We start from the raw sequence: 23,667 nt of genomic DNA, 5'->3' as shown, positions 1-23,667 counted from the left end.
TCTGTCCCTTCTTTTGCTCTTTCTTCCCCGCTGCTCGGTCCGGGCCCTGTCCGAGAGTTCACGTTCTGTGGGTCGGAAGGGCTTCGCACGTCCTCCCCCCCACCCCACCCCCCACCACCCGGTCACTCACCTTCCTCCTCTCTCCCCCTTCCTCCACTTCTCCCTGCCCGCCCCCCACCTCCCCGCTCCTGCAAGTTTAGAGTAGGAGAGAAATGATGAAGCTAGTACGGGACCACATTGAGGAGAGGGCAAAAGTCACCGGCACACCGGAGTGCCCCCCCTTCGCTCGCAAGCCCCGAGCTAGAGTGCACTTGGGGCCGCGAACGCTGTCAGGTACCCGATTTGGGGGCGAGCGAGTAACCAGCAAGATCGCCAAAGCCTTTCCCCTGGAGGAGGCTTTGGTGTTGTTCCCAAAGCCGGGGGACTGGCTGGTGGGGCTAGCAGAGGAAATCCCCACCACACGCCACCACCGAGGGCGATGTTGTGCGGGAGGCTGGAGTGCTGTGTCCCCGACGGCTGGGAAGGACCAGTGCACACGGGCTGCCCCCGTCACCCTGAGGTGTCCAGAGACCCGTGGATTCCTCGAGGCCCGTCGGGGGCGCCCCTCGGCCCAAAGCACTTGGGCAGGGTGGGGGCGGCGGGACCCAGGTCCAGTCCCCAGCCAGTCCCCGGCTGGGCGCTGCCCCAGGAGCCGCAGAGAGCGATGGCACTCACAAGGCGCAGTTGAGTGCACCCACTCGAGGGGTTCCCCTTGCGGACTCACCCCCGAGAGCATTTAAGTGCGCACCCACTTTGGCTCTGGTCCATTGCCACTCACACGGAAACTCCTACGCAAACAGCACACACATCCGCGCCTACACTCAGCTTTACAAACACGCTTCCACATGCGCGCACACACAAACACGCACTCACGTACACTTTCCCTCACAAATGTACTCGTATACACGGCCATACCAAGCACATTTACACAGACACACAACCGCAAACACACATACAGCGCTGTGCAACCCCCAATACACTAATAAACAGGAAACATTCCCCTGGGCATTAAATCCTCACGTTCACGTACATATACAAACACATACCCTACGCCCCCTCCCTTTCACACCCAGAAGCCGCCCCCCGCTCGTGATTTGCTGCACCCTCAGTCCCAAATCATAATCGGCGCCCGCACAGCACGGGTTGGACACACACACTCGCGCGCACGCAAGCCTCTCCTCCCTGCACAGGCGGGGGAGGCTTCGGCCCCGCGCCGGTTTCGGATTCCAGGTGTGGCTAGCACTCCGCGCTCCGTGTTTTGCAGTCCGCCGCGGTGTCGGAGGCGAGGCGAGGAAGGGAGCTGGAATAACAAAGGCAAGTTGGGGAGAGCGCAAGGGGGCGCAGCCCCGGCCGGGCCGCGGGGGGAGCCCTGCAAGGCCTGGGTTTTGCAGGCTGCGAGGGTCTCGGGCGCCAGGAGCCGGAGGGGGGGAGGGAGGGGGGGGGGCGAGTGGGGGTCGAGGGGCGGGGCCGCGGCGTGACGTCAGAGAACAATGACACCGCCGGGGGCGGGCACCCGGAGGCAGCCCGGGCGGGGGTCTCCCCGGAGGACAGAGACTAGCGGAAGACGTTCTGGACCCGCTAGGGCCATTGCCTGATTGACGAGGCCCGCTTGGGAGCGCGGACGTGCGACGCAGACTCAAAGATCGTCCAGGCCTCCTGGGCAGTGATCAGCGCCGACCCTGGGCCAGTGCAAGGAGCGGGCCAGAGTACCCTCCCCCCACCCTATTTAAAAACATCCTTCAGTGGGCATCTCTGACCTCGGCTTGAACTCCTTCAGGACCAGCTAGATCACTCCTTCTACCACCGAGGGAAAGGAGGCAAAATGCATTCACCAGCCCTGAATTCATTCTCAAGGCTTAGCTACTCTGACAGCCAGGGAACTCAGCTTGGATTCCTGAGGGCTCAGAGGATGGAAGCTCAGGTCCACAGGGGCATGGGAGGGGATGCTGGGAACTTGCTTGATTTTCCCAGGGGAAATTCTGCCTCCGTATGCCATTAGGTGCAAGGGAGGGCACTCCTTTCCGGGCCTCAGTCTTTCGACCTGCCACATGGACTATTATGCTGCTGTTCCCTGCTCAGGTGGCAGCTGAGCACCCTTGGGGAAGTTGGGTGGTATGAAAGCCTTCCAGACCTCTCAGGACACCAGGGAAGCATGGTCCCAGAACATTCCTGTGGGAGTACATTCCTGAGCCCCTCCCCCTCAGCCTCTGGGTGGCCCAGGTTCAGGACATGGGGGTAGCCTTAGAAACCCCTGGAGGCCTGACCCAGGGCTGGAAGGTGTAATTCAGCTTACCGAGTGGTGGCTGGAGCCACAGCTGCTCCCCCTGGGAAAGCTAAAGCGTTGCAGCAGGCAGAAAGCTACCCGCCCCCACCCCAGCTCCAAAACCTCGGGATAGAGTTTCTGGGTTTTGGGGCCTGGAGGGCAGGAATCCAGCCTCAGCCAAGAACTAGACCGGTTCAAGATGGGTCAGGATGCTGTCCTCCCGACATTTCTGTCCAAATTCCTCAGTGAGTGACCTGGACTCACCACCTCCAGGAAATGGAGAATGGAGGCAACCTTGCGGGGTGACCACTCATGTTCAAAAGCTCCTGTCCAGAAGACCCCCCCCCCCCGCCATCTCCTTTACATCTGAAAACTAGCACGCTACTGCAGAGAGCAGCCCAGCACACAAAGCAGGCTCAACGCTTTGTAGCATGGAGCTAAGGGTAATTTCAGCTCTTCCTGGCTGGGCAGGCATGACACTTGACGGCAGTAAGTCTGAGAAATCTCCCCTGGGCCCTGGGTCTGCCTCGGCCTCCTGGGGATCCTGGGCCCCAGTCTTTGGGACTCAGGCCCTTGCTGTCTCTATTCATCTTTCAGGGAGATAACAAGGCAGGTTGGATCCTTGTTGGGTCTGGCAAGAAGCTGTGACTTATTTAGTGCCTACTGTGTGCTGGGTTCTGTGGTGAGGGCCTCTTAGCATTGGCTTACTGAATCTCACACTTCCTTGAATTCGAGGCTATTCCCATTCTCCCCTTCAGAGAAAATTGCCCTGTAACTTGCCCACGGTCATTCAGGATTCAAACTCAGGCTCTTGTTAACAAAGTTTCCTGCTGACCTCTCGGCCCAGCTCTGTATCCTCATCCATAGACTCTCTGTGTGGTCGTGGGCAAGTTGCTAGCCCTCTCTGGGCTTCTGTAAACCAAGGATAAGGTCTCATGGCGATGGTCAGGCCTCTTCGGAGACGATGTATCTCCACCTTCCTGGCCCTGGCTTCTGTGGGCCTAGAGATCTGGGGGTGAAGCAGAGAGGAAAGTGCTTTCTCTTCCCAGCCACTGAGAACTGGAAGACAGATCCCACTCTGCCAATGCAGGGCCCAGAAATCATGTGGCTTCAGAGGCAGCTTAGTGCCCGTCAGGAGGGTGTGGGCTGCATGAGGCCAGCCTGTGGGCACCAATGCAGGGTCCTGCCCACACCCATCTTCAGAGTAGACTTAGGTTTTGTTAATTGCCTTACCTTCCGGGAACCATCAGCAGGAAAGAAGGCCGTTGCTTAGGCCTGGGCCTAGGGAGTGGGGAGCCAGGAGGTCCAGGGGGCCATGAGGAAGGCAGTGGTAAGAGGCTTTAGGTCCTGGGGAGAGCAGAGGACCTGTATAGGGTACAGTGAGTATGGTCTTCTGGGCCAGGGGCCCTCGCTGGGCTGGGGGAGTGAAGGACTGACACACAGGGGGCTAACTTCCTACCTCTTCAGGAATGCCTTCTCTGTCTCCACAGTTCACCCTTCACTCCCCAAAAGGGAGCCCAGGGACCAAAAGGGCAAGAGAAGTGTCACATTTGTTGAGTCTTTACTGTTTGCCAGGCATTTTGGAAATATTGCCTCATCCTATTCTCTCCACAAGCCAGAAGGCATAATTTCCCACCGAGGACAGAGGCTCAGAGAGGTTAAGTGACCTGCTTAAGGTCTCACAGTTATCCAGTGAATGGGACTGGACCTCAGGGTTGAGAATGGGGACTTGCCTCCATTCATCACCGGGCAATGGTGCAGACAAGGTGACCTTCTGAGTACTCTGGGGTGGAGTAAGGACTCCTACTCACCTGCCAGGGAATGACTGGGTCCCCTCCCATGGTAGTGGGGTAACGGGGAATAGAGTTAGTCTTCACACCTTGGTGGATCCGGGAGGCATTTTGTCCCTGCCCAGCTGTGAGGCAGCTATGTTTCTAGAGGCGGGTGGTTGGGTGCAGTAGAGAGTGGATGTGCCCTTCAGCACATCAGATCCCCCTGGGCTGCCTCCTCCCAGTATTCCAGTCCGATGGCCCACTCCCCTCCTTACCTGGAGGCAGCAGGTGCCCAGCATCCTGGCCGTGGCTCTCCCAGGCCCTTCCACCAGGAATGCTGTCTTCTCAGTTCCCGCCATGGGGCAGAGGTCCATGGTTCCAGACCCAGCTCAGCCAGCAACGCCTTCTTCTGATGGGAGGCCCTGGGGAGTCAACTGAGAGCCTGCTTTGGAAGCTGGGCCACCTTCACTCCCAGCCCACCACTGCCCGACTTGTGTATCTTGAGCACATCACAGACTCTGTGCTTCTGTTTCCATAGCTATCAAGTAAGGGAGTATGGGACACAGGGGATGTCCCATGGCACTTCTCCCTCTGATTGAGCCTTTGACCCTTGGAGAAAGCCACAGTACACTTTAGGGTTTGAGGGGGGCCCTGCTCGGGGGAGTGCTCTCAGAGGGTCTCCTCCGGCCGGATAGGGAAAGGAAAACACACACACACACACAGGGAACGGTCCAGTCTAGGACTGTAAATAGTTGTAACGACATTGACACTTTGCTTCACAAGGTACATCTTAATCTTCTGAGCCTCACAATGGCCCCTTTTCCAGGGACTAAACTGAGCCCCGAAAGGAGGTGGTAGCTTGCCCGTGGCTACACAGCTGGGAAGTGTCAGAGCTGGGACAAGAACCAGGTGTCCTGATCCAGTGCTCTCTTCTCTCCTCTGGTGCTGCCAGAGAGCCATCTGGGAGCTCGGAGGTCCAGCACCGCCGGGGGTCTGGAACGAGCGACCAGAGGAGGATCAAGCTTCCTACCGCTATCCCGAGGGATGCTCCTGCACCCTGAGGGAAGGGTCCCTCCTCTCTGGCACTGGAGGGGGTGGGAGAAGAACTCAGACCTCCACATCTCCCCTCCTCTCCTGGATAGCAGTCTTGGAGCCTCAAGGCCCACGCCCCCTTGCCCTGACCCATGCGTGTAGCCATGCTGGGTGGCTTCCAGACTCGCCAGCATTCTATACGTACTCTTACCTCCTCGCGCTCTTCCTGCTCCTAGGACACACCGCTATCAACCTTCAAGGCCACATCTACAGCCACATGCTCAGAGGCCTGCCCTGATAACTCTAGCAGACGTGCTGTCTACCTGGCCTCAGTCCCCATGCCTCCAGCATCATCATTATCATCAGTGATTACTTAGTAAGCTCTTACTGTGTGCCAGGCACTGAGTATCTCATGCACACGAACTCCTTCCGTCTTCCTGTGAGCTGATTTTTATTAGTGGTAGTAGCTTCTCCATTCTACACATTAGGAAACTGAGGCACAGGGAGTTGTATTTGCCCAGCACGACGCCTCGCTAGGCAGGGAAATTATTTTGATGTGCACCCATCCCCTCCCTACCCCCGTCCAACCCCTGGCTGAAGCTTCAGGCCATAGCATGGCTCACTGCTCTATCCCATCACCCAGCATAATGTCTGAGTGACTGACAGGCGGTCAAGTGCAGTGGGAGAGGCAAGGGGCACATAAGGATGAACCAGACCCAGCGCTCCAGGAGTTCACAGGCTATCAGGAAGGACTGCCCACGTCAAATACCACTCTGAAAGTCTGGAGGAAGGAGAAGAGTTGGCGTTGAGCAGGGTCTGGAAGGCAGCCTCTGCTGGGGTAATAGACCAGAGTGGGGCATGGACCTACCCAAGGTCACACAGCAAGTGTGAGGCAGCAGCAGGGTGGGGCCACGGGCTCCCAGTATGATGTGCCTTCGTGCACCTCATAGCCAGCCGTGGGGTCCCTGAGTCTGTGCTGTTTTTCAAGGACACATGGTCCCAGACGCCTCCATGATGCTGAGCTGTTCAGTGAGTGGCTCCAGTCCTTCTCTCCCCTCTATTAATTTTTTTTTTTTTTTAAAGAAGAAGAAAGAAAGAAATCCAGGCATTGTTCCTGACTGCAGCTGGTGCCAACTAGAATCCCGCCGAACAGAGTGGAGCCGAGAGCCCGGCCGCCAGGGGCCTGGCTGCTGACACAGGGCCTTTCTATTTTGCTTTCCCCTGGGGGCCCAGGCTGACGTTTCGTCCCCTCCATGGGCACCCTCTCCACCTGCCTCCCTGGCCCCAGCTCTGAGTCTCCCGCTGCCCTCACCCTCTTTGCGAAAATCCGATGCCTCTTGGGAGGGCTGTGGGGCACTGCCACCCCCTGTTTTCCTTCCTCATCCATCCCCAACCCCGAGTGAGCTGGGCCCCCCCTCTTCGCTCCCCTACTCTACCAAGGGGGCGGGGGCGGCTTCGGACGCCTGTCTAGGAGAGTGGCAGAAATCCTTTCTCTATGGAATCATTTGGAACACTGGTTTGATTTCAGAATATGCCGGGATTTTCCACCCCACCCCCACCTGACTTGGCAAGTGGCAGTCCAAGCTCACTCGTTAAGGCAATTTGCAGCACTGAGGGTTTGGGGGTTGGGAGGGGGTGGGATGAGGTGCGGTGGCAATAAACCGCTCTGCAGACAGAAAAATGCCTTTTAAAGTTACTGGTTTGCCTGCTGCCTCTGCTCCAGGAGACTTGGTCGTAGGAGGAAGAGGTTCCCCCAACTCTCCCTGGCTGTCTTCACGTCAGCCTCCCCTCCCTGCCGCTTTAGAAACTTGAGTTCCGTTTTGCAACACCCCCCACTCCTGCTCCCCAAAGAGCTGGTCTGATCCAGATTACCGAAGCATCAGCCCAAAGAGAGCAGCAGCCTGGCCACTCTCCAGGGTCCACTGGGAGCCCTTGGGCTTGGCCTGGCCATCAAAGCCAGCTTCCTGACCATTCCCTTTCCTCCTATGGGTACAACACTTTAGAGTTTGTAAAGAGCGCTTTATGTGTTACCTGAGTGCTGCAGCAACCTCAAGAGGCAGGCAGAGACTGCACAAGCCACTTTGCAGAGAAAAAAAAACGAGGGTTCAGGAGGCCCAGTGGTTTGGCCAAAGTCCTACAAGAAGGGGCAGAATCAGTATGTGAACCCCAGTCTTGCATGTCGCTAAGCATGAGTAGTAATGGTCTCAGAGGACGGCATATTCCCAGTTCTCCAAATGCTGCCACAGGAAGGGATCTCAGACACACTGGTTCATTCAACGAACATTTATTGAATACCTACGGCATGCCAGGCACAAAACTAGGCCCCGGGGATCCCACAGTGAACAAAACAGATGCGGTCTATGCTGTCACAGAGCTTATATTCTGTTGGAGGAGAGACCCCAAACAAACTGCGCAGTAAAGATGTCCCCGTCCCCACCAGCCCAGCGTGTAGGCTGTGGAAGGAGCCCCGGCGACATGCTTCTGGTCCCAGTGTTGCCCCTAGCTCCCTGCGTGATGTCAGACAAGGCTTCCTACCTATGAAATCGACATGTGGCACTTCACACATTTCCTCTGGTTCCTGCCCTACTCCCAGCCTCTGAGTCAATTGGTTAATGATTTCCTAGCATGAATAATTACTCGGATTAATTTTTTCTCAAACCTGACTTTTCATAGGCTCTCAGGGCCAGAGAGGGGCTTCTGAGGTCATCTAAGCCAGAGCCCCTCCGTGCCATTCGTCTCAGGAGGTGACAATCTCTGCTTGCATCCTTCTGGGGATGGGGAGCTCGCTCCCGTGCGCGGCAGACAACAGCTCAGTGGTGTGCTGGGTGAGTGTTTAACATCTGGCTCTCTGTAATGGGGAACACCTGATGGATGGCATTTGCCGACTTCCATGGTGTAAATACTTACACCGTGGCCAGTTTTCAAGATGCAGACTTCACATCAAGCAGCTCGCAGAGTGCCTGAAAATTTAGCGGTCGGCTCCGACGCATCGCTGCCCTGCCCCACAGAGAAGCCCGGTCCAGCTTTATGTGTTGGAAAGTTCTTCCTGGTGTGGAGCAAAGCATCTAGTTATCAGGATCTCTAGCCTGAAAGTCCTGAGCTACTTCTCTGGGGTGTCCTAGGACAAGGGGGACCCTTGGCCCCATGAAACCCTTCAGGGAATAGGAGGAATTGACTTCTGTCTCCCTGTGAGAAGGGGAGTTCCTAGGCCAAGTGGGGTCAGGGCATGCTGACCCTCTCTCTCTGCCTTTCCTCCCTCCCTTCCGCGAATACTCATTGGGCCTCTGTGACACACGAGGCACCACGGTAGGTACTGCGGGAGCGGCCACCCATGTCTTCGTGCACACTGGCCCCTCCAGCCGGAAAGTCTTCCCACTCGGCCTGTCCATCTTGGAGGCCGTGCTCAGATGTCACCCGCTCTCAAAAGCCTGCCCTGCCCTCCGCCCCTTCCCCTCCCGAGGCAGGCAGGCGCCCGCCCTCCCCGAGCCTTTATCGGTCCCTGTTTGGCACTTACCACTTTCTACCTTGGATTACAGCTATTTGTGTACTCGGCTTATCTCGCTGCCAGACTGAGAGGCAGCGGGCTTGCTGAAAGAGCATGGACTTTGGAGCCCTCGCGACCCGGCCCTGAATCCCAACCTGGCCACTTACGGCTGTGAGCCCTAGGGAATCTCGTACTACCTATCGGAGCCTCAGTTTCCTTATCTGCAAAGTGGGGCCGGTGATGACTACTTCCAAGGTGGTTTGACCATTACATGAGATTAGAAATGCAACTCCCCTTTCCTGTTCCTATCTGGGACTCCCATCCTCTGGGGGACGGAGATTGTGTCCAGTGCCTCTTTGTGTCCTGGTTGTCACAGTGTAAATATTAACAACAATGGTAAACATATAGCGATCACTGTGTGCAGGGTGTTGTTCTAAGAATTTACATGTGCTACCTCATTTCATTCTCACCACGGCTGTGTGGCATTAGAACTACTCTTCCCAGTGATAGATGAGCAATCCGAAGCACAGAAAGGTTAGGTACCAAGCCCAAGGTCACACAGTGAGTGGAGAGCTGAGAGTTGAATGTAGGAAAGTCAGTTCCGGGGCCTAAGCTGGGGAACACTATGTGAAATGGCCATGGTAGAAGGGCTTGGAGGGGCTTATGGAGCTGTGTGTGTGCGTGTGTGTGTGTGTGTGTGTGTGTGTGTGTGCGTGCCCACCGTGCACCCCAGCCCATGGACATTCTTGCCCTGTCCTGTGGGGTGAGGGTGGGTGTGGACAGAGAAGCTCCCTGTCTTCTCTGGAAGGACAGACGGTCTGTCGTCTAGGACCTTTCAGCAGGTAAAGCAGTTAGGGCCAAAGAGAGGAATGTCTCCAGGTCCCTAGAGGCCAGGGATCGAGAGAGGCCACCCATGGACAGGCAATCGGGCAATCAGAGAAGGCTTCATAGAAGAAGTGGCATTTGCAGTGGGCCTTGACAGATGAAGGTTTGGGTGGGTGTGGACAGCAAGGCAGAACACGGGAGCAAAAGCGCAGAGGTGGAAGAGGTGTATTAGGGATTCACTTAGGGGTCAGGCTAGATGTTCTCCTGCATTTGGGTAGATGCGTAGAGTCGATAAGGTGAATACAGGGAAGGGTGTGTTAGTGGTCCAGCCCGTGATGCCGGAAGAATTGAGGGAGCCATTTCAGGGGCTCTGAAAGCCAGTGTAGACCCTGAAGAGCTGAGAACCAGGTGGGCTGCCCTTGGGGTCAGATTAGCATTTTGCTTCGTTACAAGCTATTCTGAGTCTTCAAAGTCCTAGGTTTCTCAATCCAGCTATGCCTCTTGGGGACGTCTCAAAGCCCATAGTTTCCCCATCTGCGGAATGGGCATGAAGAGTGGACCTTTGGAGCCAGTTGGAGGAGGAAACAGGGCTGGGGGTAGGACCATGCCTGACGCTCCTGGGGTAGGAAGTGGTGGGAGGGACTTGGGGGGGGGGTGGCTGGGAAGCCGGAAGGGGATGGGGGAGGAGCTCCACGTGCCCAGCCAGTGAGTGCCAAGTTGGCTGAGGTTGTGCCTCGTGACTCTTCCAACAGCACAAGCTCCATTTTCCCGGCATCGCCAAAGGCTGCCCAGCTCTGCTGGCTCCAGGCCAATCTCCCTTGTAGGCTTCTGCAAGGACAGTGCCTGGCAGGCTGTGGGCTGACCCCGTTCCTCCGGCCGGCCCGGTTCAGTCCCACTATGCCCCTCCAGGTAGCACCAGTGAATCCTTTAAGAGCGTTCATTGTGTGCCAGGGGCTGTTTTCAATGCCTCCATTATATTAACTAATTTAATCCTCACAATTGCGCTGTGAGTACACTCATTTCAAACGAGGAAACTGAGGCACGGGACGGTTGAGCCAGGCGGTCCCACTGCGGCTCCGTGGGAGGAGAGGAGACGCCTAAGGAGCGGAGAGAGCCTGGGGAGCCTGGCAGCAGAGACTGCGAGACAGAAGTCTGGACCCCTTCTGGCTGTTTCCCTGTGGAGGGACCCTCACACTTTCCTTTCTGCTCATTTCAAAGTTCACGAGCAGCTCCTCTCTGTCCACACAGGTGCCTGTCCGTAGGTCCACACACTGGACCCCATAGTCACCCAGACTCACACAGACACTCCCGCATGAGTGTCACCATCGTCAAGGCACAGACACAGATGTGTGCAGGCATTGTGCCTACCCGGCTGCACACACACACACACACACACACACACACACGGCATGAGTGGCCCTTGGGCCTCAAGGATACACATACACACTCAGGCACCCAGTGGCCACACCGCCTGACAGACACACATGTGAGTGTCCCTCACAAGCTCATAGATCTCCCACCACCCCCGCACACACATGCGAGGTACATACACTCCTGTGTCCCCAAAATGACCTGGCGGGATCTGTGAACTCACGCTGCAGCCCCCTGGCCCCCAGGCTCTGCGGGTGGCCCTCTGGCCCAGGCATCTTCATTCTTGTCCGTTCAAGCCCACGGCTCCAGAATGTGTGTGCTGGGCAGGTCCCGCCCAAATCATTGCCCTGCTCTGCCTCCTTCTATAGGAACTGGGGCTCAGGGGTGTGCTAGGGGCTTGGGGGTGGACGGTTACCCTCCCCCCAACCCCAAGGGCTACAGAGGGAGCAGCAGGAAGAGGAGATAAATTAATCCTGGCCTCCCCTCCCCCGGGTTCTCTGTGATGCTAATTCTCTCCGCCTTTGATCCAGCCCAGGCCCCTAACTGGAGCAGGAGCAGGCGTTGGGCCTGTGCTGAGATTAGGGCTGGCCTGAGTGAGGCCCCCAGGCGTAGCCCCCCAGGCAGTGGGTTGGGATTTCTCTCCTAGGGAGGGGTCTTGGGGACCAGAGCTCTGGTTACTGACCCGGGCCTTTACAACACACTCTCCTTTGCGAGAACTTTCTCATCCTTTCTCCTCTCCCAGGGGCCCTGTGCTTCCCATTTTACACGGGAGCAGAAGTGAGGCCCCGGGATGGAAGGACTCCAGAAGCTTCAGACCAGTGAGTGCTGAGTCCAGACCTGGAGCAGAGCTCTCTCCCAGCCTCCCATCTCACCCTGTTTCCACTGAGGGTTTTTGTTTGTTCTGGTGACTTTTTTTTTAAAAACCACTACTTACTGGGGCGCCTGGGTGGCTCCGTCGGTTGAGCATCTAACTTCGGCTCAGGTCACGATCTCACAGTTTGTGAGTTCGAGCCCCACATTGGGCTCTGTGCTGACAGCTCGGAGCCTAGAGCCTGCTTCAGATTTGTGTGTGTGTGTGTGTGTGTGTGTGTGTGTGTGTGTGTCTGCCCCTTCCCCGCTCATGCTCTCTCTCTTTCAAAAATAAATAAACATTAAAAATAAATAAATAAATAAGATAAAAAAACCACTACTTCCGGAGGATTCACTACCTGCCAGGGGCTGTGTCTTAAGAAGCCTGTGCCATCGAGCCCTCACAGCAGCTCTGTATGGTCCCCTTTACAGGTAGGAAAGGTCTCCACGTAGCTGTGCTACAGCCGCAGAGCCTGGGTTCAAACCCGGAGACAGGCTGGCCAGAGTCCCTCACTGTGCAGGGGGGACATTGAGACCCAGAGAGGGGAATGGACGTGCCCAAGCCCATACAGGAAGTTGGCTGGGCATTCATCTCCTACCTCCCTAGCTACACCCAGTCCTGTTCTGGAAATGACTGGAATCTTCTATGGACCCAGTGGAGCTGGGACAAGAGTCCAGACTCCATGCTGCCACGGAGTACAGGAGCCCATGGGAGGATGCCCAAGCTCAGGTAATCGCATGGAGGCATCTCAGCCAACCCGGCCTCAGAACAGCCCTGTAAACTTGGGCATGGATACAATTCAAACTTTTATTACATTCTGTTTCACACATAGAAAAGACTGGAAGGCCGGAAACACATTACAGTGAACACTCATGACCGTCATACCGAAAACTGGAGTGTCAGGGACATGTCCCAGAGGGAACTCCTGCCTGAAGCTGGGTCACGACTCCCTTCCTCTTCTCAACAAATGGTTGTAGCACATGAGTGGGATCCTGGGCTAACCGTGCTTTTGAAACATTGCATTACATGCTGCATTCCCGGGGTGGGGGGGGCGCCTTCTTTGAAGGGAAAAGGGGAGCTTTGAGGAGTGCCTTGCACGCCCGTGTGCTCCTCCCCCTCAGGGGCTGCCCTCTGCACCGGTTACCATGCTTGCCGGTCATTTGCAGTGTGGTGCCCTGTTTTGCCCTCCCCGGAGAGTGTTCTGTAAAGGGCATTTCTTCCTGGTGCAGCCGCAGAAGCAGGGCGGGAGCCTCGGGCAGTTTTCGTCCTCCATGCCTCCATGCCTTTGCATGAGCTGTTCCCTTCACCTGGAATGCCTTTCCATCCAGTCTGCTTGCAAAAGCCAGCTCCTAGTTTCAGCTCCAAGGTTTCATTTGTTGGGAGGCCTTCCCTGTGAATCCCGTCTCGTGCCCCCCAGCAAAGTTGGGTGTGCTCTCCTCTACCCTGCGAGAGTCCTCGGCTACCTTCCGTCAGGCCTTATCCCGGGGCAGATGTTCTAGTAGCTACCAAGGCAGTCTTTGTCCCCAGATTCCAGGTGTCACACCAGGGCAAGTGCCTCCAGAGTGATCAAGATAGAATCAAAGTAAGGGTGATGGCACAAGGACATCCCTACGGAGCTCCATGGGCCGGGACCTCAAGTCCTAGACAGTTTGCTCCACGGCCTGTCTGGATGGGGGGATGGGAGGCAAGTCTGGGAGGAGACTGCCCAGGGCTAGGGGCTGCTGTTTCCCCATCTGCTATGTTGGTGTGTGTGCACAAGACCCATGTGCGGGTCAGGGGGTGTGCCAGCATGTGGGTGGGGCCACAGGAGCGCCCGTGTCAACATGTGTGCTTACACACGTGTGTGCGTGCACATGGTTCCAAGTCCACAGGCCCTGTGGAACGTGCAGGGCACTCCCTTTTCACAAGCGTATGGAGGACCTGCTGTGTGTGAGACCAGAGGGGTTGGTCAAGCGGTGTGGGGGACAGCTGCCCCCCGAGGGGACAAGAATGACAGAGGATTCACACACCGTCTTCCTGGCAGGTCCTGCGCTCTCCCGTACGCTAGCCCTAAAAGCCAGGTGCCACTGCCTCCACTTACCAGTTGAGGCCCCTGAGGTCCACAGTCCGGAGAAGGACAGCAGGGCAGGTGGGAGGCTGAGACCGGAAGCCCCGATGCCAGTGCCCGATTCTCGGTCCTGGGTGCCAGATGCTACAGGGCCCGCCAGAAACCCCTACTTCCAAGGGAAACCTGGCACAGGGACGAGCCACCCAGAACCCTCCCCAGCACCCTCCTTTCCCCCTGTTGGCAACTGCACCTTCGGGTGCCATTCCCTGAGCGTCCTGTGGGAGGGCACCACACCTGTTAGCAGCAGCAGGGATGGGGGGAGCTCTGAGCCGAGTCAGATGGGACAGTGTGGGACAGCACCAAACTGGGGACCCGTCACTCGTTGCCCCCACATTCACACACACGTACGCATGTATGCACACATACACAAATGTGCACACACGAACACACATGTGGGCACACGCACACATGCATATCCAGAGAGGCAACGGAAGTTGCCTGGTGCCAGCCTTCTGCCTCGTGGTTCCAGTTTGCTCTTTTAACTCAGGCTGCCCTAAGAGGGGCCCTGTGGCTGCCAGCTGCCCTCCATCTGAGAATCGGGACCCTGGCGGCCGAGAGAGATGATTATAAGGGTGATTAGGTGCTCCTTTTTTGGAGTGTCATTGGCCTGGTGACACGGGATAGCCATTGTGAAGGGGGGGGGCAGAGAAAGGGATCGTCACTGGCTTTCCTTCACCAGCACCCGAATGCAACCCAGAGGTCCTGACTGAATGCCTCTTTCCCCTGATAAGGGTGGCACTGTGGCTTGGCAATCAGAATCTTTGGCTCTGGACTCCGATGACCCTGGGCAGAGCCAGGATTCCTCCCTTTTGGCTGTGGGATTGTGGGCAGGTCGCTTCACTCTGTTGAAGCCCAGTCCTGAACTTGTACCGAGATGAACACACTCCCTTCACAGTGTTTGGATGGTGGGCCAGGCCAGGGCCCAGGGAGCGGCAGCTGGGGTGGTCAATGCTTGTTCCTGAAAGTGCCACGCAAGGCAAAGCTGTGCTGTGTCCGGACCACTTGGGCCTGCCTCACAGCCCTGGGTAAACCGAGCTCCAGTCCAGGCACTGCTTCACCAGCTGGGTGACCTTGAGTGTGCCCCCCTCCAGCCTCAGCATCCCCAGCCCCTAAAGACATACCAATCTGAGGGGCAGATGGGGCTAGAATGACCGCTCAGGTGGGAAGGGCCTTGCACATCACAAAGCGTGTGTCCCTTTTGAGGATGCAGGTGTGGGGCGCAGGTACCCATGGCCTCTCCATGGGACCCGGTCCTTCTGCACCCAGAGCCAGCATCCTGGCCTCGAGCCGGGCTGAGAGCTGCATGTGCCCCGCAGAGGGAAGAGCCATGTTGGTTGGGGGGACCTCTCCGAGCCCTGCGCCCGCCCTCTGCAGGCCTCTGGAGCTTCCAGGTTGGGGAGCTCTCGCTCGGGCAGTCCGAGGCCCCTTTGAAGCTGGGAAGTTTGTACTGAAGGGGCAAAGGCAGTGCGGATTCAAAGCATCTCTCTTGGCCCTTAATTACCCTTCTTCACCCATAGGTGGAATTTCCACTCAAAGAGCGAAAGAAAGGCACCCGCGCTGCCGCTGGGGACCGGGCTTCCCTGCTGCCTTTGTGTGGCAGCCGCCAACGCAGCGGTGGCACACAGCTCGGGTTTCTGATTTTAATGATTTCCTGAATTCATTCTGTTTCCTACCTCGGGGAAAGGAGGAGAGGTGATCCTCTTGAAAATTCACATAATTGCTTTTATTTGATTTTTATTAAAATGCATTCAGGAATAATGTGATTGCCCCCTTTATTACGTTGTTCATCAATCTGGCATGGGGAATCAGCTTGGAGAGACAGCGGGTACAGGAGCCTGGTGTGCGGCGGGGAGCAGGCACAGCCCCGGGGGCTCCAGGGCTCGCCCTGCACTGGCCAAGTTGTGCTGGGGGAGCCGCAGTCCTCCGCGGCTGCCGTCCGGGGAGGTGAGCTGACGACCCCGCTGAGCCCGCTGCACGGCTCGCGGCAGGAACCAAAAGTGGAGCGCCGTAGTCCTCCCCAGCCCAACCCCTCCTCCCTGGCGCTGTCTCTTCCCACCTCTGCGTCCCTAGAGCCTGAGAGGGGTGGTGGCTTGAAGTCTGAGCATCGCTTGCCCCCAACTTCCTCCCCTGCACGCCCCCACCCCCACCGACCCCGACTCTTTTCGGAGCCTCTGTGCTGGGTTTGCCGTCTGCTGGCACGGGGCCCTTAGTCCAGCTTCCCGTGGCCCACCCGGTCGTGCCACTCCCCTGCTTGGAAACCTTGGTGGCTGGCGAAGACCCCTTTCTTGCCAGGGCTATTGGCTTCGGGCCCTTTGCATACAGTGGAAAGAACCCAGGCCTCTTGTCAGACCCGGTTGCCTTCCTTGCTCTGCGTTATGCAGCGGGATGCTGGACAAGACATTCCTATCCAAGTGTCAGCTTAGTGCTTAAGACAACATCTTCTGGACAGAAGCCCTAAGAATGGAGGACGGGGGACAAGTACAGGGAGTGTATAACTCCTACGGCACGTGTGTGGCTGGGGGCGTGGAGGAATCACGTGACTTGACCTAGCAAGAGGGAGTAGCAAATGCGTGGGGAGAGAGTGGTCTCTGAGCCCACAGACCAGCTGGAGTGGCCACTGTGACACTGACAGCATCTCCCTCCAGTCTTCTCGCCTTCATCCCCTGTGGCCTCTCTCCTCCTTCCAGTGGGTGGTTCTGGATGAGACTGGACTGGAGCTTTCAGCCCAGCAGCCGGTAATAGCGGGGCCTACCCCTCTTCCTGCCCTCGCTTGCCTTAGAGCCCTCCGTTAGCAGATGACGCGACAGAGGCCCAGAGAGGGTCAGTGAATGGTTGAGGTTGGCCCAGCTAGGAAGTGTGAGGTCTCTTGGGCATGAGAAACTAGGAAGGGTTGGCAACCCAGGCCACCCCGGAAGCTGTTGGTGAGATGCTTTGAGGGGAAGGTGTCTGGCAGGTGTCAGTGCCCCGTGCCCTGGAACGTGGGAGGGGACCAGGGAGGGCTGTCCACTCAGCCTCCGGTTGGTCTCTCCGGGGTGGTCTGCCTCCACTGGGGCAGGCTGCATGGGGAGTCAGGGAAGTGTGGGGGGAACGTGTAGACATCCACTTGGGGAGCCCCCTGGGGGCTTTTGATTTCTGTGAAAAGCCCATCTTCACTTAAAAAAACAAAACAAAACAAAACAGACAGACCTTTGTTGTCTATTGCGGTTTTCTTTTTTACATGTTTGTTTAGATGCAAATCGCTTGGCAGTGGATGTGGCCAGGGGAATTCAGACAGCAAAGGCAGTAGATTTAGAAATGCCACTGTGGGGCCCTTGAGGGCCAGTCTGGCTCCTCCGTCTATCTGAGGGCTCAGTACAGGGCCTGGTGCACTGCTTTCTCCACGGACTGGCCTCCCGGTCTGTGCTGAAGCCGTTACCCCCACCGGCCTGCCCTCCCCGGTTAGCCTCTCTGCTTGCCAGGCGCCTCCTGTGAGGCCCGTGCCAAATCAAGTCTCCCGGTATCTGCACCCCTCTGGGTTCCTGAGGCCCACTCACTCTGCTTGCCTAGCCCAGGGGCTGCCTGGCCTCCCTGGGACAGGTGCACACCCGGTCTCTCTAGTCAGGCCATGAGTCTGCCCGGGAGGGCAGGCCCCTTCTCAGTCATGGAAAGCACTGTGCAGGAAGCTGGGAATGACCTCTAGAGTCTCAGCAGGGGAAACCCCAGTCTTGAGGGGTACAGGGTGACCAATGGTTTCCTGAGGACTGAGGCGTTTCCTGGGCTGCAGACTTTCAGTGCTAAGCTCGACAGTCTTGGTCACCCCAGATAAAGCCACTCGCTCCGGGCCACACAGCAAGTGCGTGCTTTGGAGCCTCTCAATTCCCAGGGCCAGCCCCACGTCCTGATGCTATTGCCAGAGACAGTCAGTGCCTCTATTTGGGTGAGGGGGACACAGGCCCACTGGGCCAGAGACTGGCCCAAGGCCATGGGTGAGTCAGCTGCAGAGCTAGACAAAGGGGCCTTCCAACCTTGGAGCCTCTGGCTGGTTCCCATGCCCAGGCCCACGACTTCTCTCAGAGCAACTTGGGGTGGGAGCCAGAGCCCAGAGCAGGGCAGACACCCCAGGAAACCCAGGAAACAGCCAACAGCAGGGGCGTGCAGGGCTCGTTGAGCCTTGGAACCCTGTGGTCTGCGTGCCTGGCCGCACTGGGGGCCGCCGCAGAACCCTGCCCCCAGCTCAGCAAATTGCAGGGGTTGAGCAGGGCCGCCCCCGGTGCCTCCCCCGCTGCTGGGGCCGGGCCCCGGTGAGCAGAACTCCCTTATCAGATCTCTGTTTCTCCCCTCCTGGTGCCGCCTCTGCCTGGCCTCCGCCCCCACCCTGAGCCCTTTCCTCTGTAGCGGAGCTCCTTCCCCGCCACCAGCATCAAGCACAGAGCAGCACCCCGAGGTTGGTTTCTGTTGCTTTAAAAAAGTTTCCATTTGGTGTGAGGGGGTGAGGGGTTGTTTGCCGGGCGTGCAAAGCCCCACTGTGGGCTGCAGCTGGGGGGAGCGGTGGCGGTAGATTTGGGGCCTGCAAAGGCTGCACCCACGACCCTGAGCCTCTGGATCCCGTGCAAAAGGCAAGGGGTGTGGAAGAAACACCTGGTGTGTGTGCAGCTCCAGCCTGGGCAGCGCCCACTCTCTGCTCACTCCCACGGGAACCTGCGAGGTCAGCGAGGTGAGGGATTTACTATCCGTTTCCCACAGCAGGCCGCTGGGGCCCGGGGCCTCCGGACTCGTGGTCTGGGCTCTGCCCACAGCCTCGTGCTGCCTTCAGAGCCCGCCATTCAACCTTCTCCTTCCTTACCTGCCATTTTCCCCACCCGCAGGGGGGCCAGACTCTCCTCAGCCAAGGGGCACAGCTTTGTGGAACTCCTGCTCTAGGCTTGCGGTCCCTCTGGGGAGAGTAAATGAACTCTATCCAAGTCACCAGGGCTGGATTCGAATTTCGAGTCCCCTTGCCGTGTGACCTCTGGCAAGTCACTTTGCCTCCCTGAGCACCAGATGGCTTTGCTATCAAACGAGAAGGTTGGAGGAATCCCGGAGAGAGCCTGATGGATTCGGAAGGCTGCCACGCAGCGGGCTGGGGTCTCTCTGTCTGTTTAACAAGGGCCTCACAAAGTTTCAGTTGTCAGTTTGGGGAGCTGGCTGGGGTGATAGGGAGCTATACTGAAGGTGGGGGAGCAAGGGAGTGCCATGATTAAGACCATGTTCCAGAAGGATCACGTAGGCAGCAGAGTAGAGGAATATTACAAGGGGGAAGTAGGAGCTGGGAGGCTGTCGAAGGGGCGCTTTGGCTCTGTTTTCAGAAAAAGAAGGTTACCCCCCTCTCTCCTCTAAGAATCACGGAGACCAGACCATCCCACCTGGCTAGGCACCAGACTGTGGCCCAGGACTTGTTCCCTGCCCTTGGCCTTCTCCCATGTTCAGCTGTCATGCCCCGTGGGAGGAGGAGCAGGGGTCTTGAACCCCAGTCCCCCCACAACATCCAGGTGTGAAATGGGCTTCCTCCTCTTCCCAGGGGCCCCTGTGTCCCTGAGAAGTGCTGGTAACCCAGGCCCATTTGAGGGCCGTGGTTTCTGTTTCTCACCAACCTCCGTCCCCGGGATTTCCTACCTCTTGCTTCAAGCCTCCTGACACCACCCCAGCCCTTGAGACAACTCTCTCCAACCCCTCACCTTACGGGTGAAGAACTCCCCCCAGAGCAGGGCGGTAGCTGGTGCAGCCAGTCTGTTCTTTCCCTGCCGCACCTCTACCTTCTCCCAGAACAGGGCAGGGAAGCTCAGAATGCAGGGGACTCAGTGGGGTGGGGTGGGGGGGGCGTTCCCTTTTGTGGAAGAAACGCCTTGTATGTAAAGCGAATAATTCCCCCCACCCGCACCTCTCTGTGTCACAGGCTTTCTTAAAGATGAGCCACCCTCGGCCACCTGTGCTGGGTTTTCCTGGGGATAAGCCACAGCTGAGAGTAGCAGAGGAGGCCAGGACGCTTGAGGTAACTTTACTGTTCCCCTCCTCCTGAAATTTGTTGGATGGGGGGTGTCTCGGCCTGCTCAGGCCACCGTCACAGACTACCACCATCAAGGTGGCTTCAACATTTCTCTCTCATCACCCCGGAGGCTGTGAGGCCAAGATCAAGGGACCTGCAGATGCGGTGTCTGGTGAGGGCCTGCTTCCTGGTTCACTGTTGGCTGCTTTCTGTCTGAGTCCTCACCAGGGGGAAGGAGCTGTCTGGGGGTCTCCTTTGTAAGCCACCAATCCCACCATGCTCCTCCCTCGGGGCCTCCTCCCCTCCTAACACCATCACCTCAGGGGTTAGGATTCCACATAGGAACCTGGGGGGACACAAACATTCGGACCGGAGCAATCTCGCTCTCCCGAAGGTTCTTGAATGGCGGGAGCATAGTGGGTCTCACAATGGCCATTTCCCAGACAGGCAGACCGAGGCCCAAACACCTAGGCTTCCTTGTTCATATACAGAGGCTGATGTTCTGGACTTTGGTCAAGAGCAAACGTTCTCCTCTGCCAGCTTCTGAGGCAGCCCTTGGCTGCCACCCCTGCTGCCCTTAATTCCTGACCAGCATGGAGTCTCTTGCACAGGGGGAGGGACGCGATTCCTCACCAGCCCTGTGCTGGTCCTGCAATGCTGGGTGCCTTTACTGCCCACATGCCCACCCCTGTCATGAAAATACTTCTCCAATTAGTTCTAATGTTAGCTCTCGTTAGGACCCACATCACCTACAAGGCTGGCCACAAGACACCCTGGGAACACACCTGCCTCACCCTCTCTCCTGGTGGCAGAGGCCTCCAGGGCCTCCGGGGCCTCGGGGGCAGGGAAGCGGTGCTCACTGGATGCCCCGGGGACCCTGCTTTGCTGTGTGACATTCTCCATGGCTCTTAGCCTCTCTGGGCCTCTCCAACAGCACCTGCAGTGCCTGTCTCGTGGGATTGTAGGGATCAAAGGATAAAGGTGCCGGGGATGGGAAGCCCTTTCGGTGGGCCAGCATGAGGTAGGCAGCTTCTGTATGGCTTTGTTTGGCTTTCACCACAGCCCCAGTTGCCAGACCTAGAATGGGCCTCGTGGCCCCACCTACTGTGCACCTGCCGGATGAGGGGGTTCTGTACAGGAGGATATTCAGATATTACACTGGCTATTCCCCAGCCGACCTGGCTTTTGCAGTCCTTTACCTGGGCGTTTTGGGACGGTAGCAGAAACTGCTCCAAGTCTAGTACTCAATCTAGTCGTCTCAGACGGGATGCTGTAAGGTGACACTGGGGGCCTTCTGCACAGGCCTCGGCACGCCTGGGACACCATTCATGCAGCCCGTCTAGCCTCATGCCCGGCAAGACACCATAGGACGTCAGGCGCCCCTAGTCTCGGAGCATGAGGGTCTCCCCAGTGCCCAGACAGACTGGGGACCAAGGCTCTGCCCTATTGCTGGGCGTTGTGCGGCCTCTCCCTTCCTGAGGCTGAGGGTGACAGCCTGATGATGATGGAGGTAGGATGGTTAGCATTTAGTTTCTTGAAAGACGGATCTAGAAGGTTTATTTCCTGCAGCCATAAATTTCAGTATAGCATCATGGTACTCTTAGCCCCATTGGACAGATGAGGAAACTGAGACTCATAGAGTTTGTGATTGTCCAAGGGCATCTTTTTTGGAATGGGTGGGCCAGGGACCCGAATCTCTGCAGCTTTTTGCCTTTTTATGCCTCCTCGACTGTAAGACAGCCCCACCTGGTGGGGGGGGGGGGCTGATGGGACCATCATCCCCACTTGGGTAAGTGCCACAACTGGGAAGTAAGTGAGGACTCCAGTTCTGTACTGGGAGACACCAAGCTCCCCTTTGCCTGGTCCACACTGCCCGTGGTCCATCCACCATCCCTCCTTCTGCCTCCGCCCTCTGGGCCCCCTGCTCAGTGTGGAGTTCTCCTCACCAGAGTGCAATAGCCCTGCTCAGGGGCTGAGACTGTTCTGGACCTCCTGAAGCCATGTCTTGATCCCAGAGGGGCAGCAGGCCAGGCCCCAGCCCTGCCTGCACCTGCTGTGGGCTCGTCCCCACAGGTCTTGGGCCTGAGGAGTGACGTCTTTCGGCTCAGCCTGAGACTCTGTGTGTGGGGTCAAGGGTGGTGTCAGGAGTCCCTGAGTCAAATCTGGGTTCTGCCAGTGACTGTGTGGCCTTGAACAGTCACTTGCCCTCTCTGGGCCTCAGTTTCCCCATTCTGCACGAATGGGTCCTGCAGAATGGGTTATTAGGGTCCTAGATAGAAGGTTGGCAGGCGTGGAGAGATGAGAAAGGTTATATAGCTCTTCCATTTATGAGCTGTGTGTTCTCAGCCCCGAGCCCTTCAGTTTCCCTCTGGGTAAAGTGGGAATAATGTTCCTTCTGACTTTTAAGAAAAATAACATTTCCTGAATACTTCTAGGGCTTGACCCCATGTTAGAGGCCCCCTGAAGCGTTTTCTCCCATGGAGCCCTCATCACAGTGCTATGAGTCTTGAGTCTGAGCTGGGAGTGAAATGGAATGTCTTATTTTTAGTCTTTTATACATGTCTCTCTGTGGCCCCTCCTGGCCTGGGGATCTAGGGAGGCAGTCATGGACAGCATCACGGAGGGCAGGGCACGTGGTCGGAGCCTGGAAGGATTGGGGGACACCCCTTGTCTGCGGGCAGGAGGGGTCGGTGCTCTGGCTTCTGGGAGCACGTGCGCCATCTTGGGTTCCCTGGGGCCCCCGTAGGTAGGAGTTTGAGCTCTGCTTCGGCAGGCCACAGAAGTCAGCCCCAGCTCCTGGTGCCCTGAGCCTCCCTCTGGCTCCTTTGTGCTTGGGAAGGGAGGCCTAGGAGGCCTCTTGTGCTGTTGTGGGAAGAAATAGGAATATCAGTCGGCCTCCTTGCTAGACACGCTCTCACATGGGCCAGGAGACCGGGTTCTTGTCCTGGCTGACGTGCTGTGTGACCTTGGCCAACCGGCCTAGCATCTCTGGGCTTGCAGTTTCCTTTACTCAAATGCAATGCTCCTATAAAGAGTACAACATTTTTTAAAGCACTTACAATATGCCAGGCGCTGAGCCAAGTACTTGACTACTTCTATTAGCTCATTTAATTCTCAAATGCTTTGTGACGGAAGCTCCGTATCATGCCTACCTTCTGGGAAATGGAGGCCCAGAGGGGCTGAATGACCATCTCCAGTCCCCGCAGCCAGTGAGAGGTGAAGACAGGGCTTGCAGCCTGGTGGTCTGCCTGGAGTCTTGGAGCCCTGGAGCGGTGCAGCGTGCATGCAAACGTGCAGATGCAGCAGCTACTGTGATCGCTAACTGTGAGGAGACGTAATTAGTGTCTCCACTTTACAAAGAAGGAAATGGAGGCAAGTTGAGGAACTTGGTCAAGATCGGCCAGCTATTCAGTTATGAGCCAGGGCTGGAATCTGGGCAGTCTGACTTCCAAGTCTGTAAGAGACTAACGTAAGTAAATCTCTAGGCACATAGGCGATGGTATACAGTAGGTGCTCAATAAATAATCGCTGACTTGAACTGAGAGAAAAAAAACCACGAAAGGGTCAGGTCTTTGGGTTTTATGGTCTTGGCCTTGCCCTGTCCATGGATGGCCTCTGCTAAGGCAGGAGGAAAAGGCAGCCCCAGGGAGGGACCTATGAGAACGGGAACGGGCTGGCATTCAAACTCTTCAGAGGATCCCTTGCCCTTGCAGGTTCCAGGCTCTACCCTTTCCTCATCCCCAAAGTACATTCCATTTCTCCTTCCCACCATTCCTTTGTTAAAAAAAAAGTCAATTTTATTGAGGAATAATTTACAAAACACACACATTTTAACTGTACAGTTCAGTGAGTTTTGACGGACGTAGACAACGGCATAAACATTGCCCCACTCCAGGTAAAGCACCTTTCCAACACCCCTCAAA

At 57.0% G+C, this 23,667-nt stretch overlaps 1 protein-coding gene across 1 annotated transcript in view; it reads right to left on the bottom strand.

Annotated features, from left to right (window-relative positions):
- Positions 1-23,667, bottom strand: part of RPS24 (ribosomal protein S24) — a 1,165,472-nt gene that overhangs the window by 237,535 nt on the left and 904,270 nt on the right. The window lies entirely within an intron of this gene.

This window comes from Panthera uncia, chromosome D2 (assembly GCF_023721935.1).
Source record: "Panthera uncia isolate 11264 chromosome D2, Puncia_PCG_1.0, whole genome shotgun sequence".
Lineage (NCBI taxonomy): Eukaryota > Metazoa > Chordata > Mammalia > Carnivora > Felidae > Panthera > Panthera uncia.
Note: the sequence above shows the minus strand (reverse complement) of the source record. Positions and strands in the feature narration are given on the sequence as shown.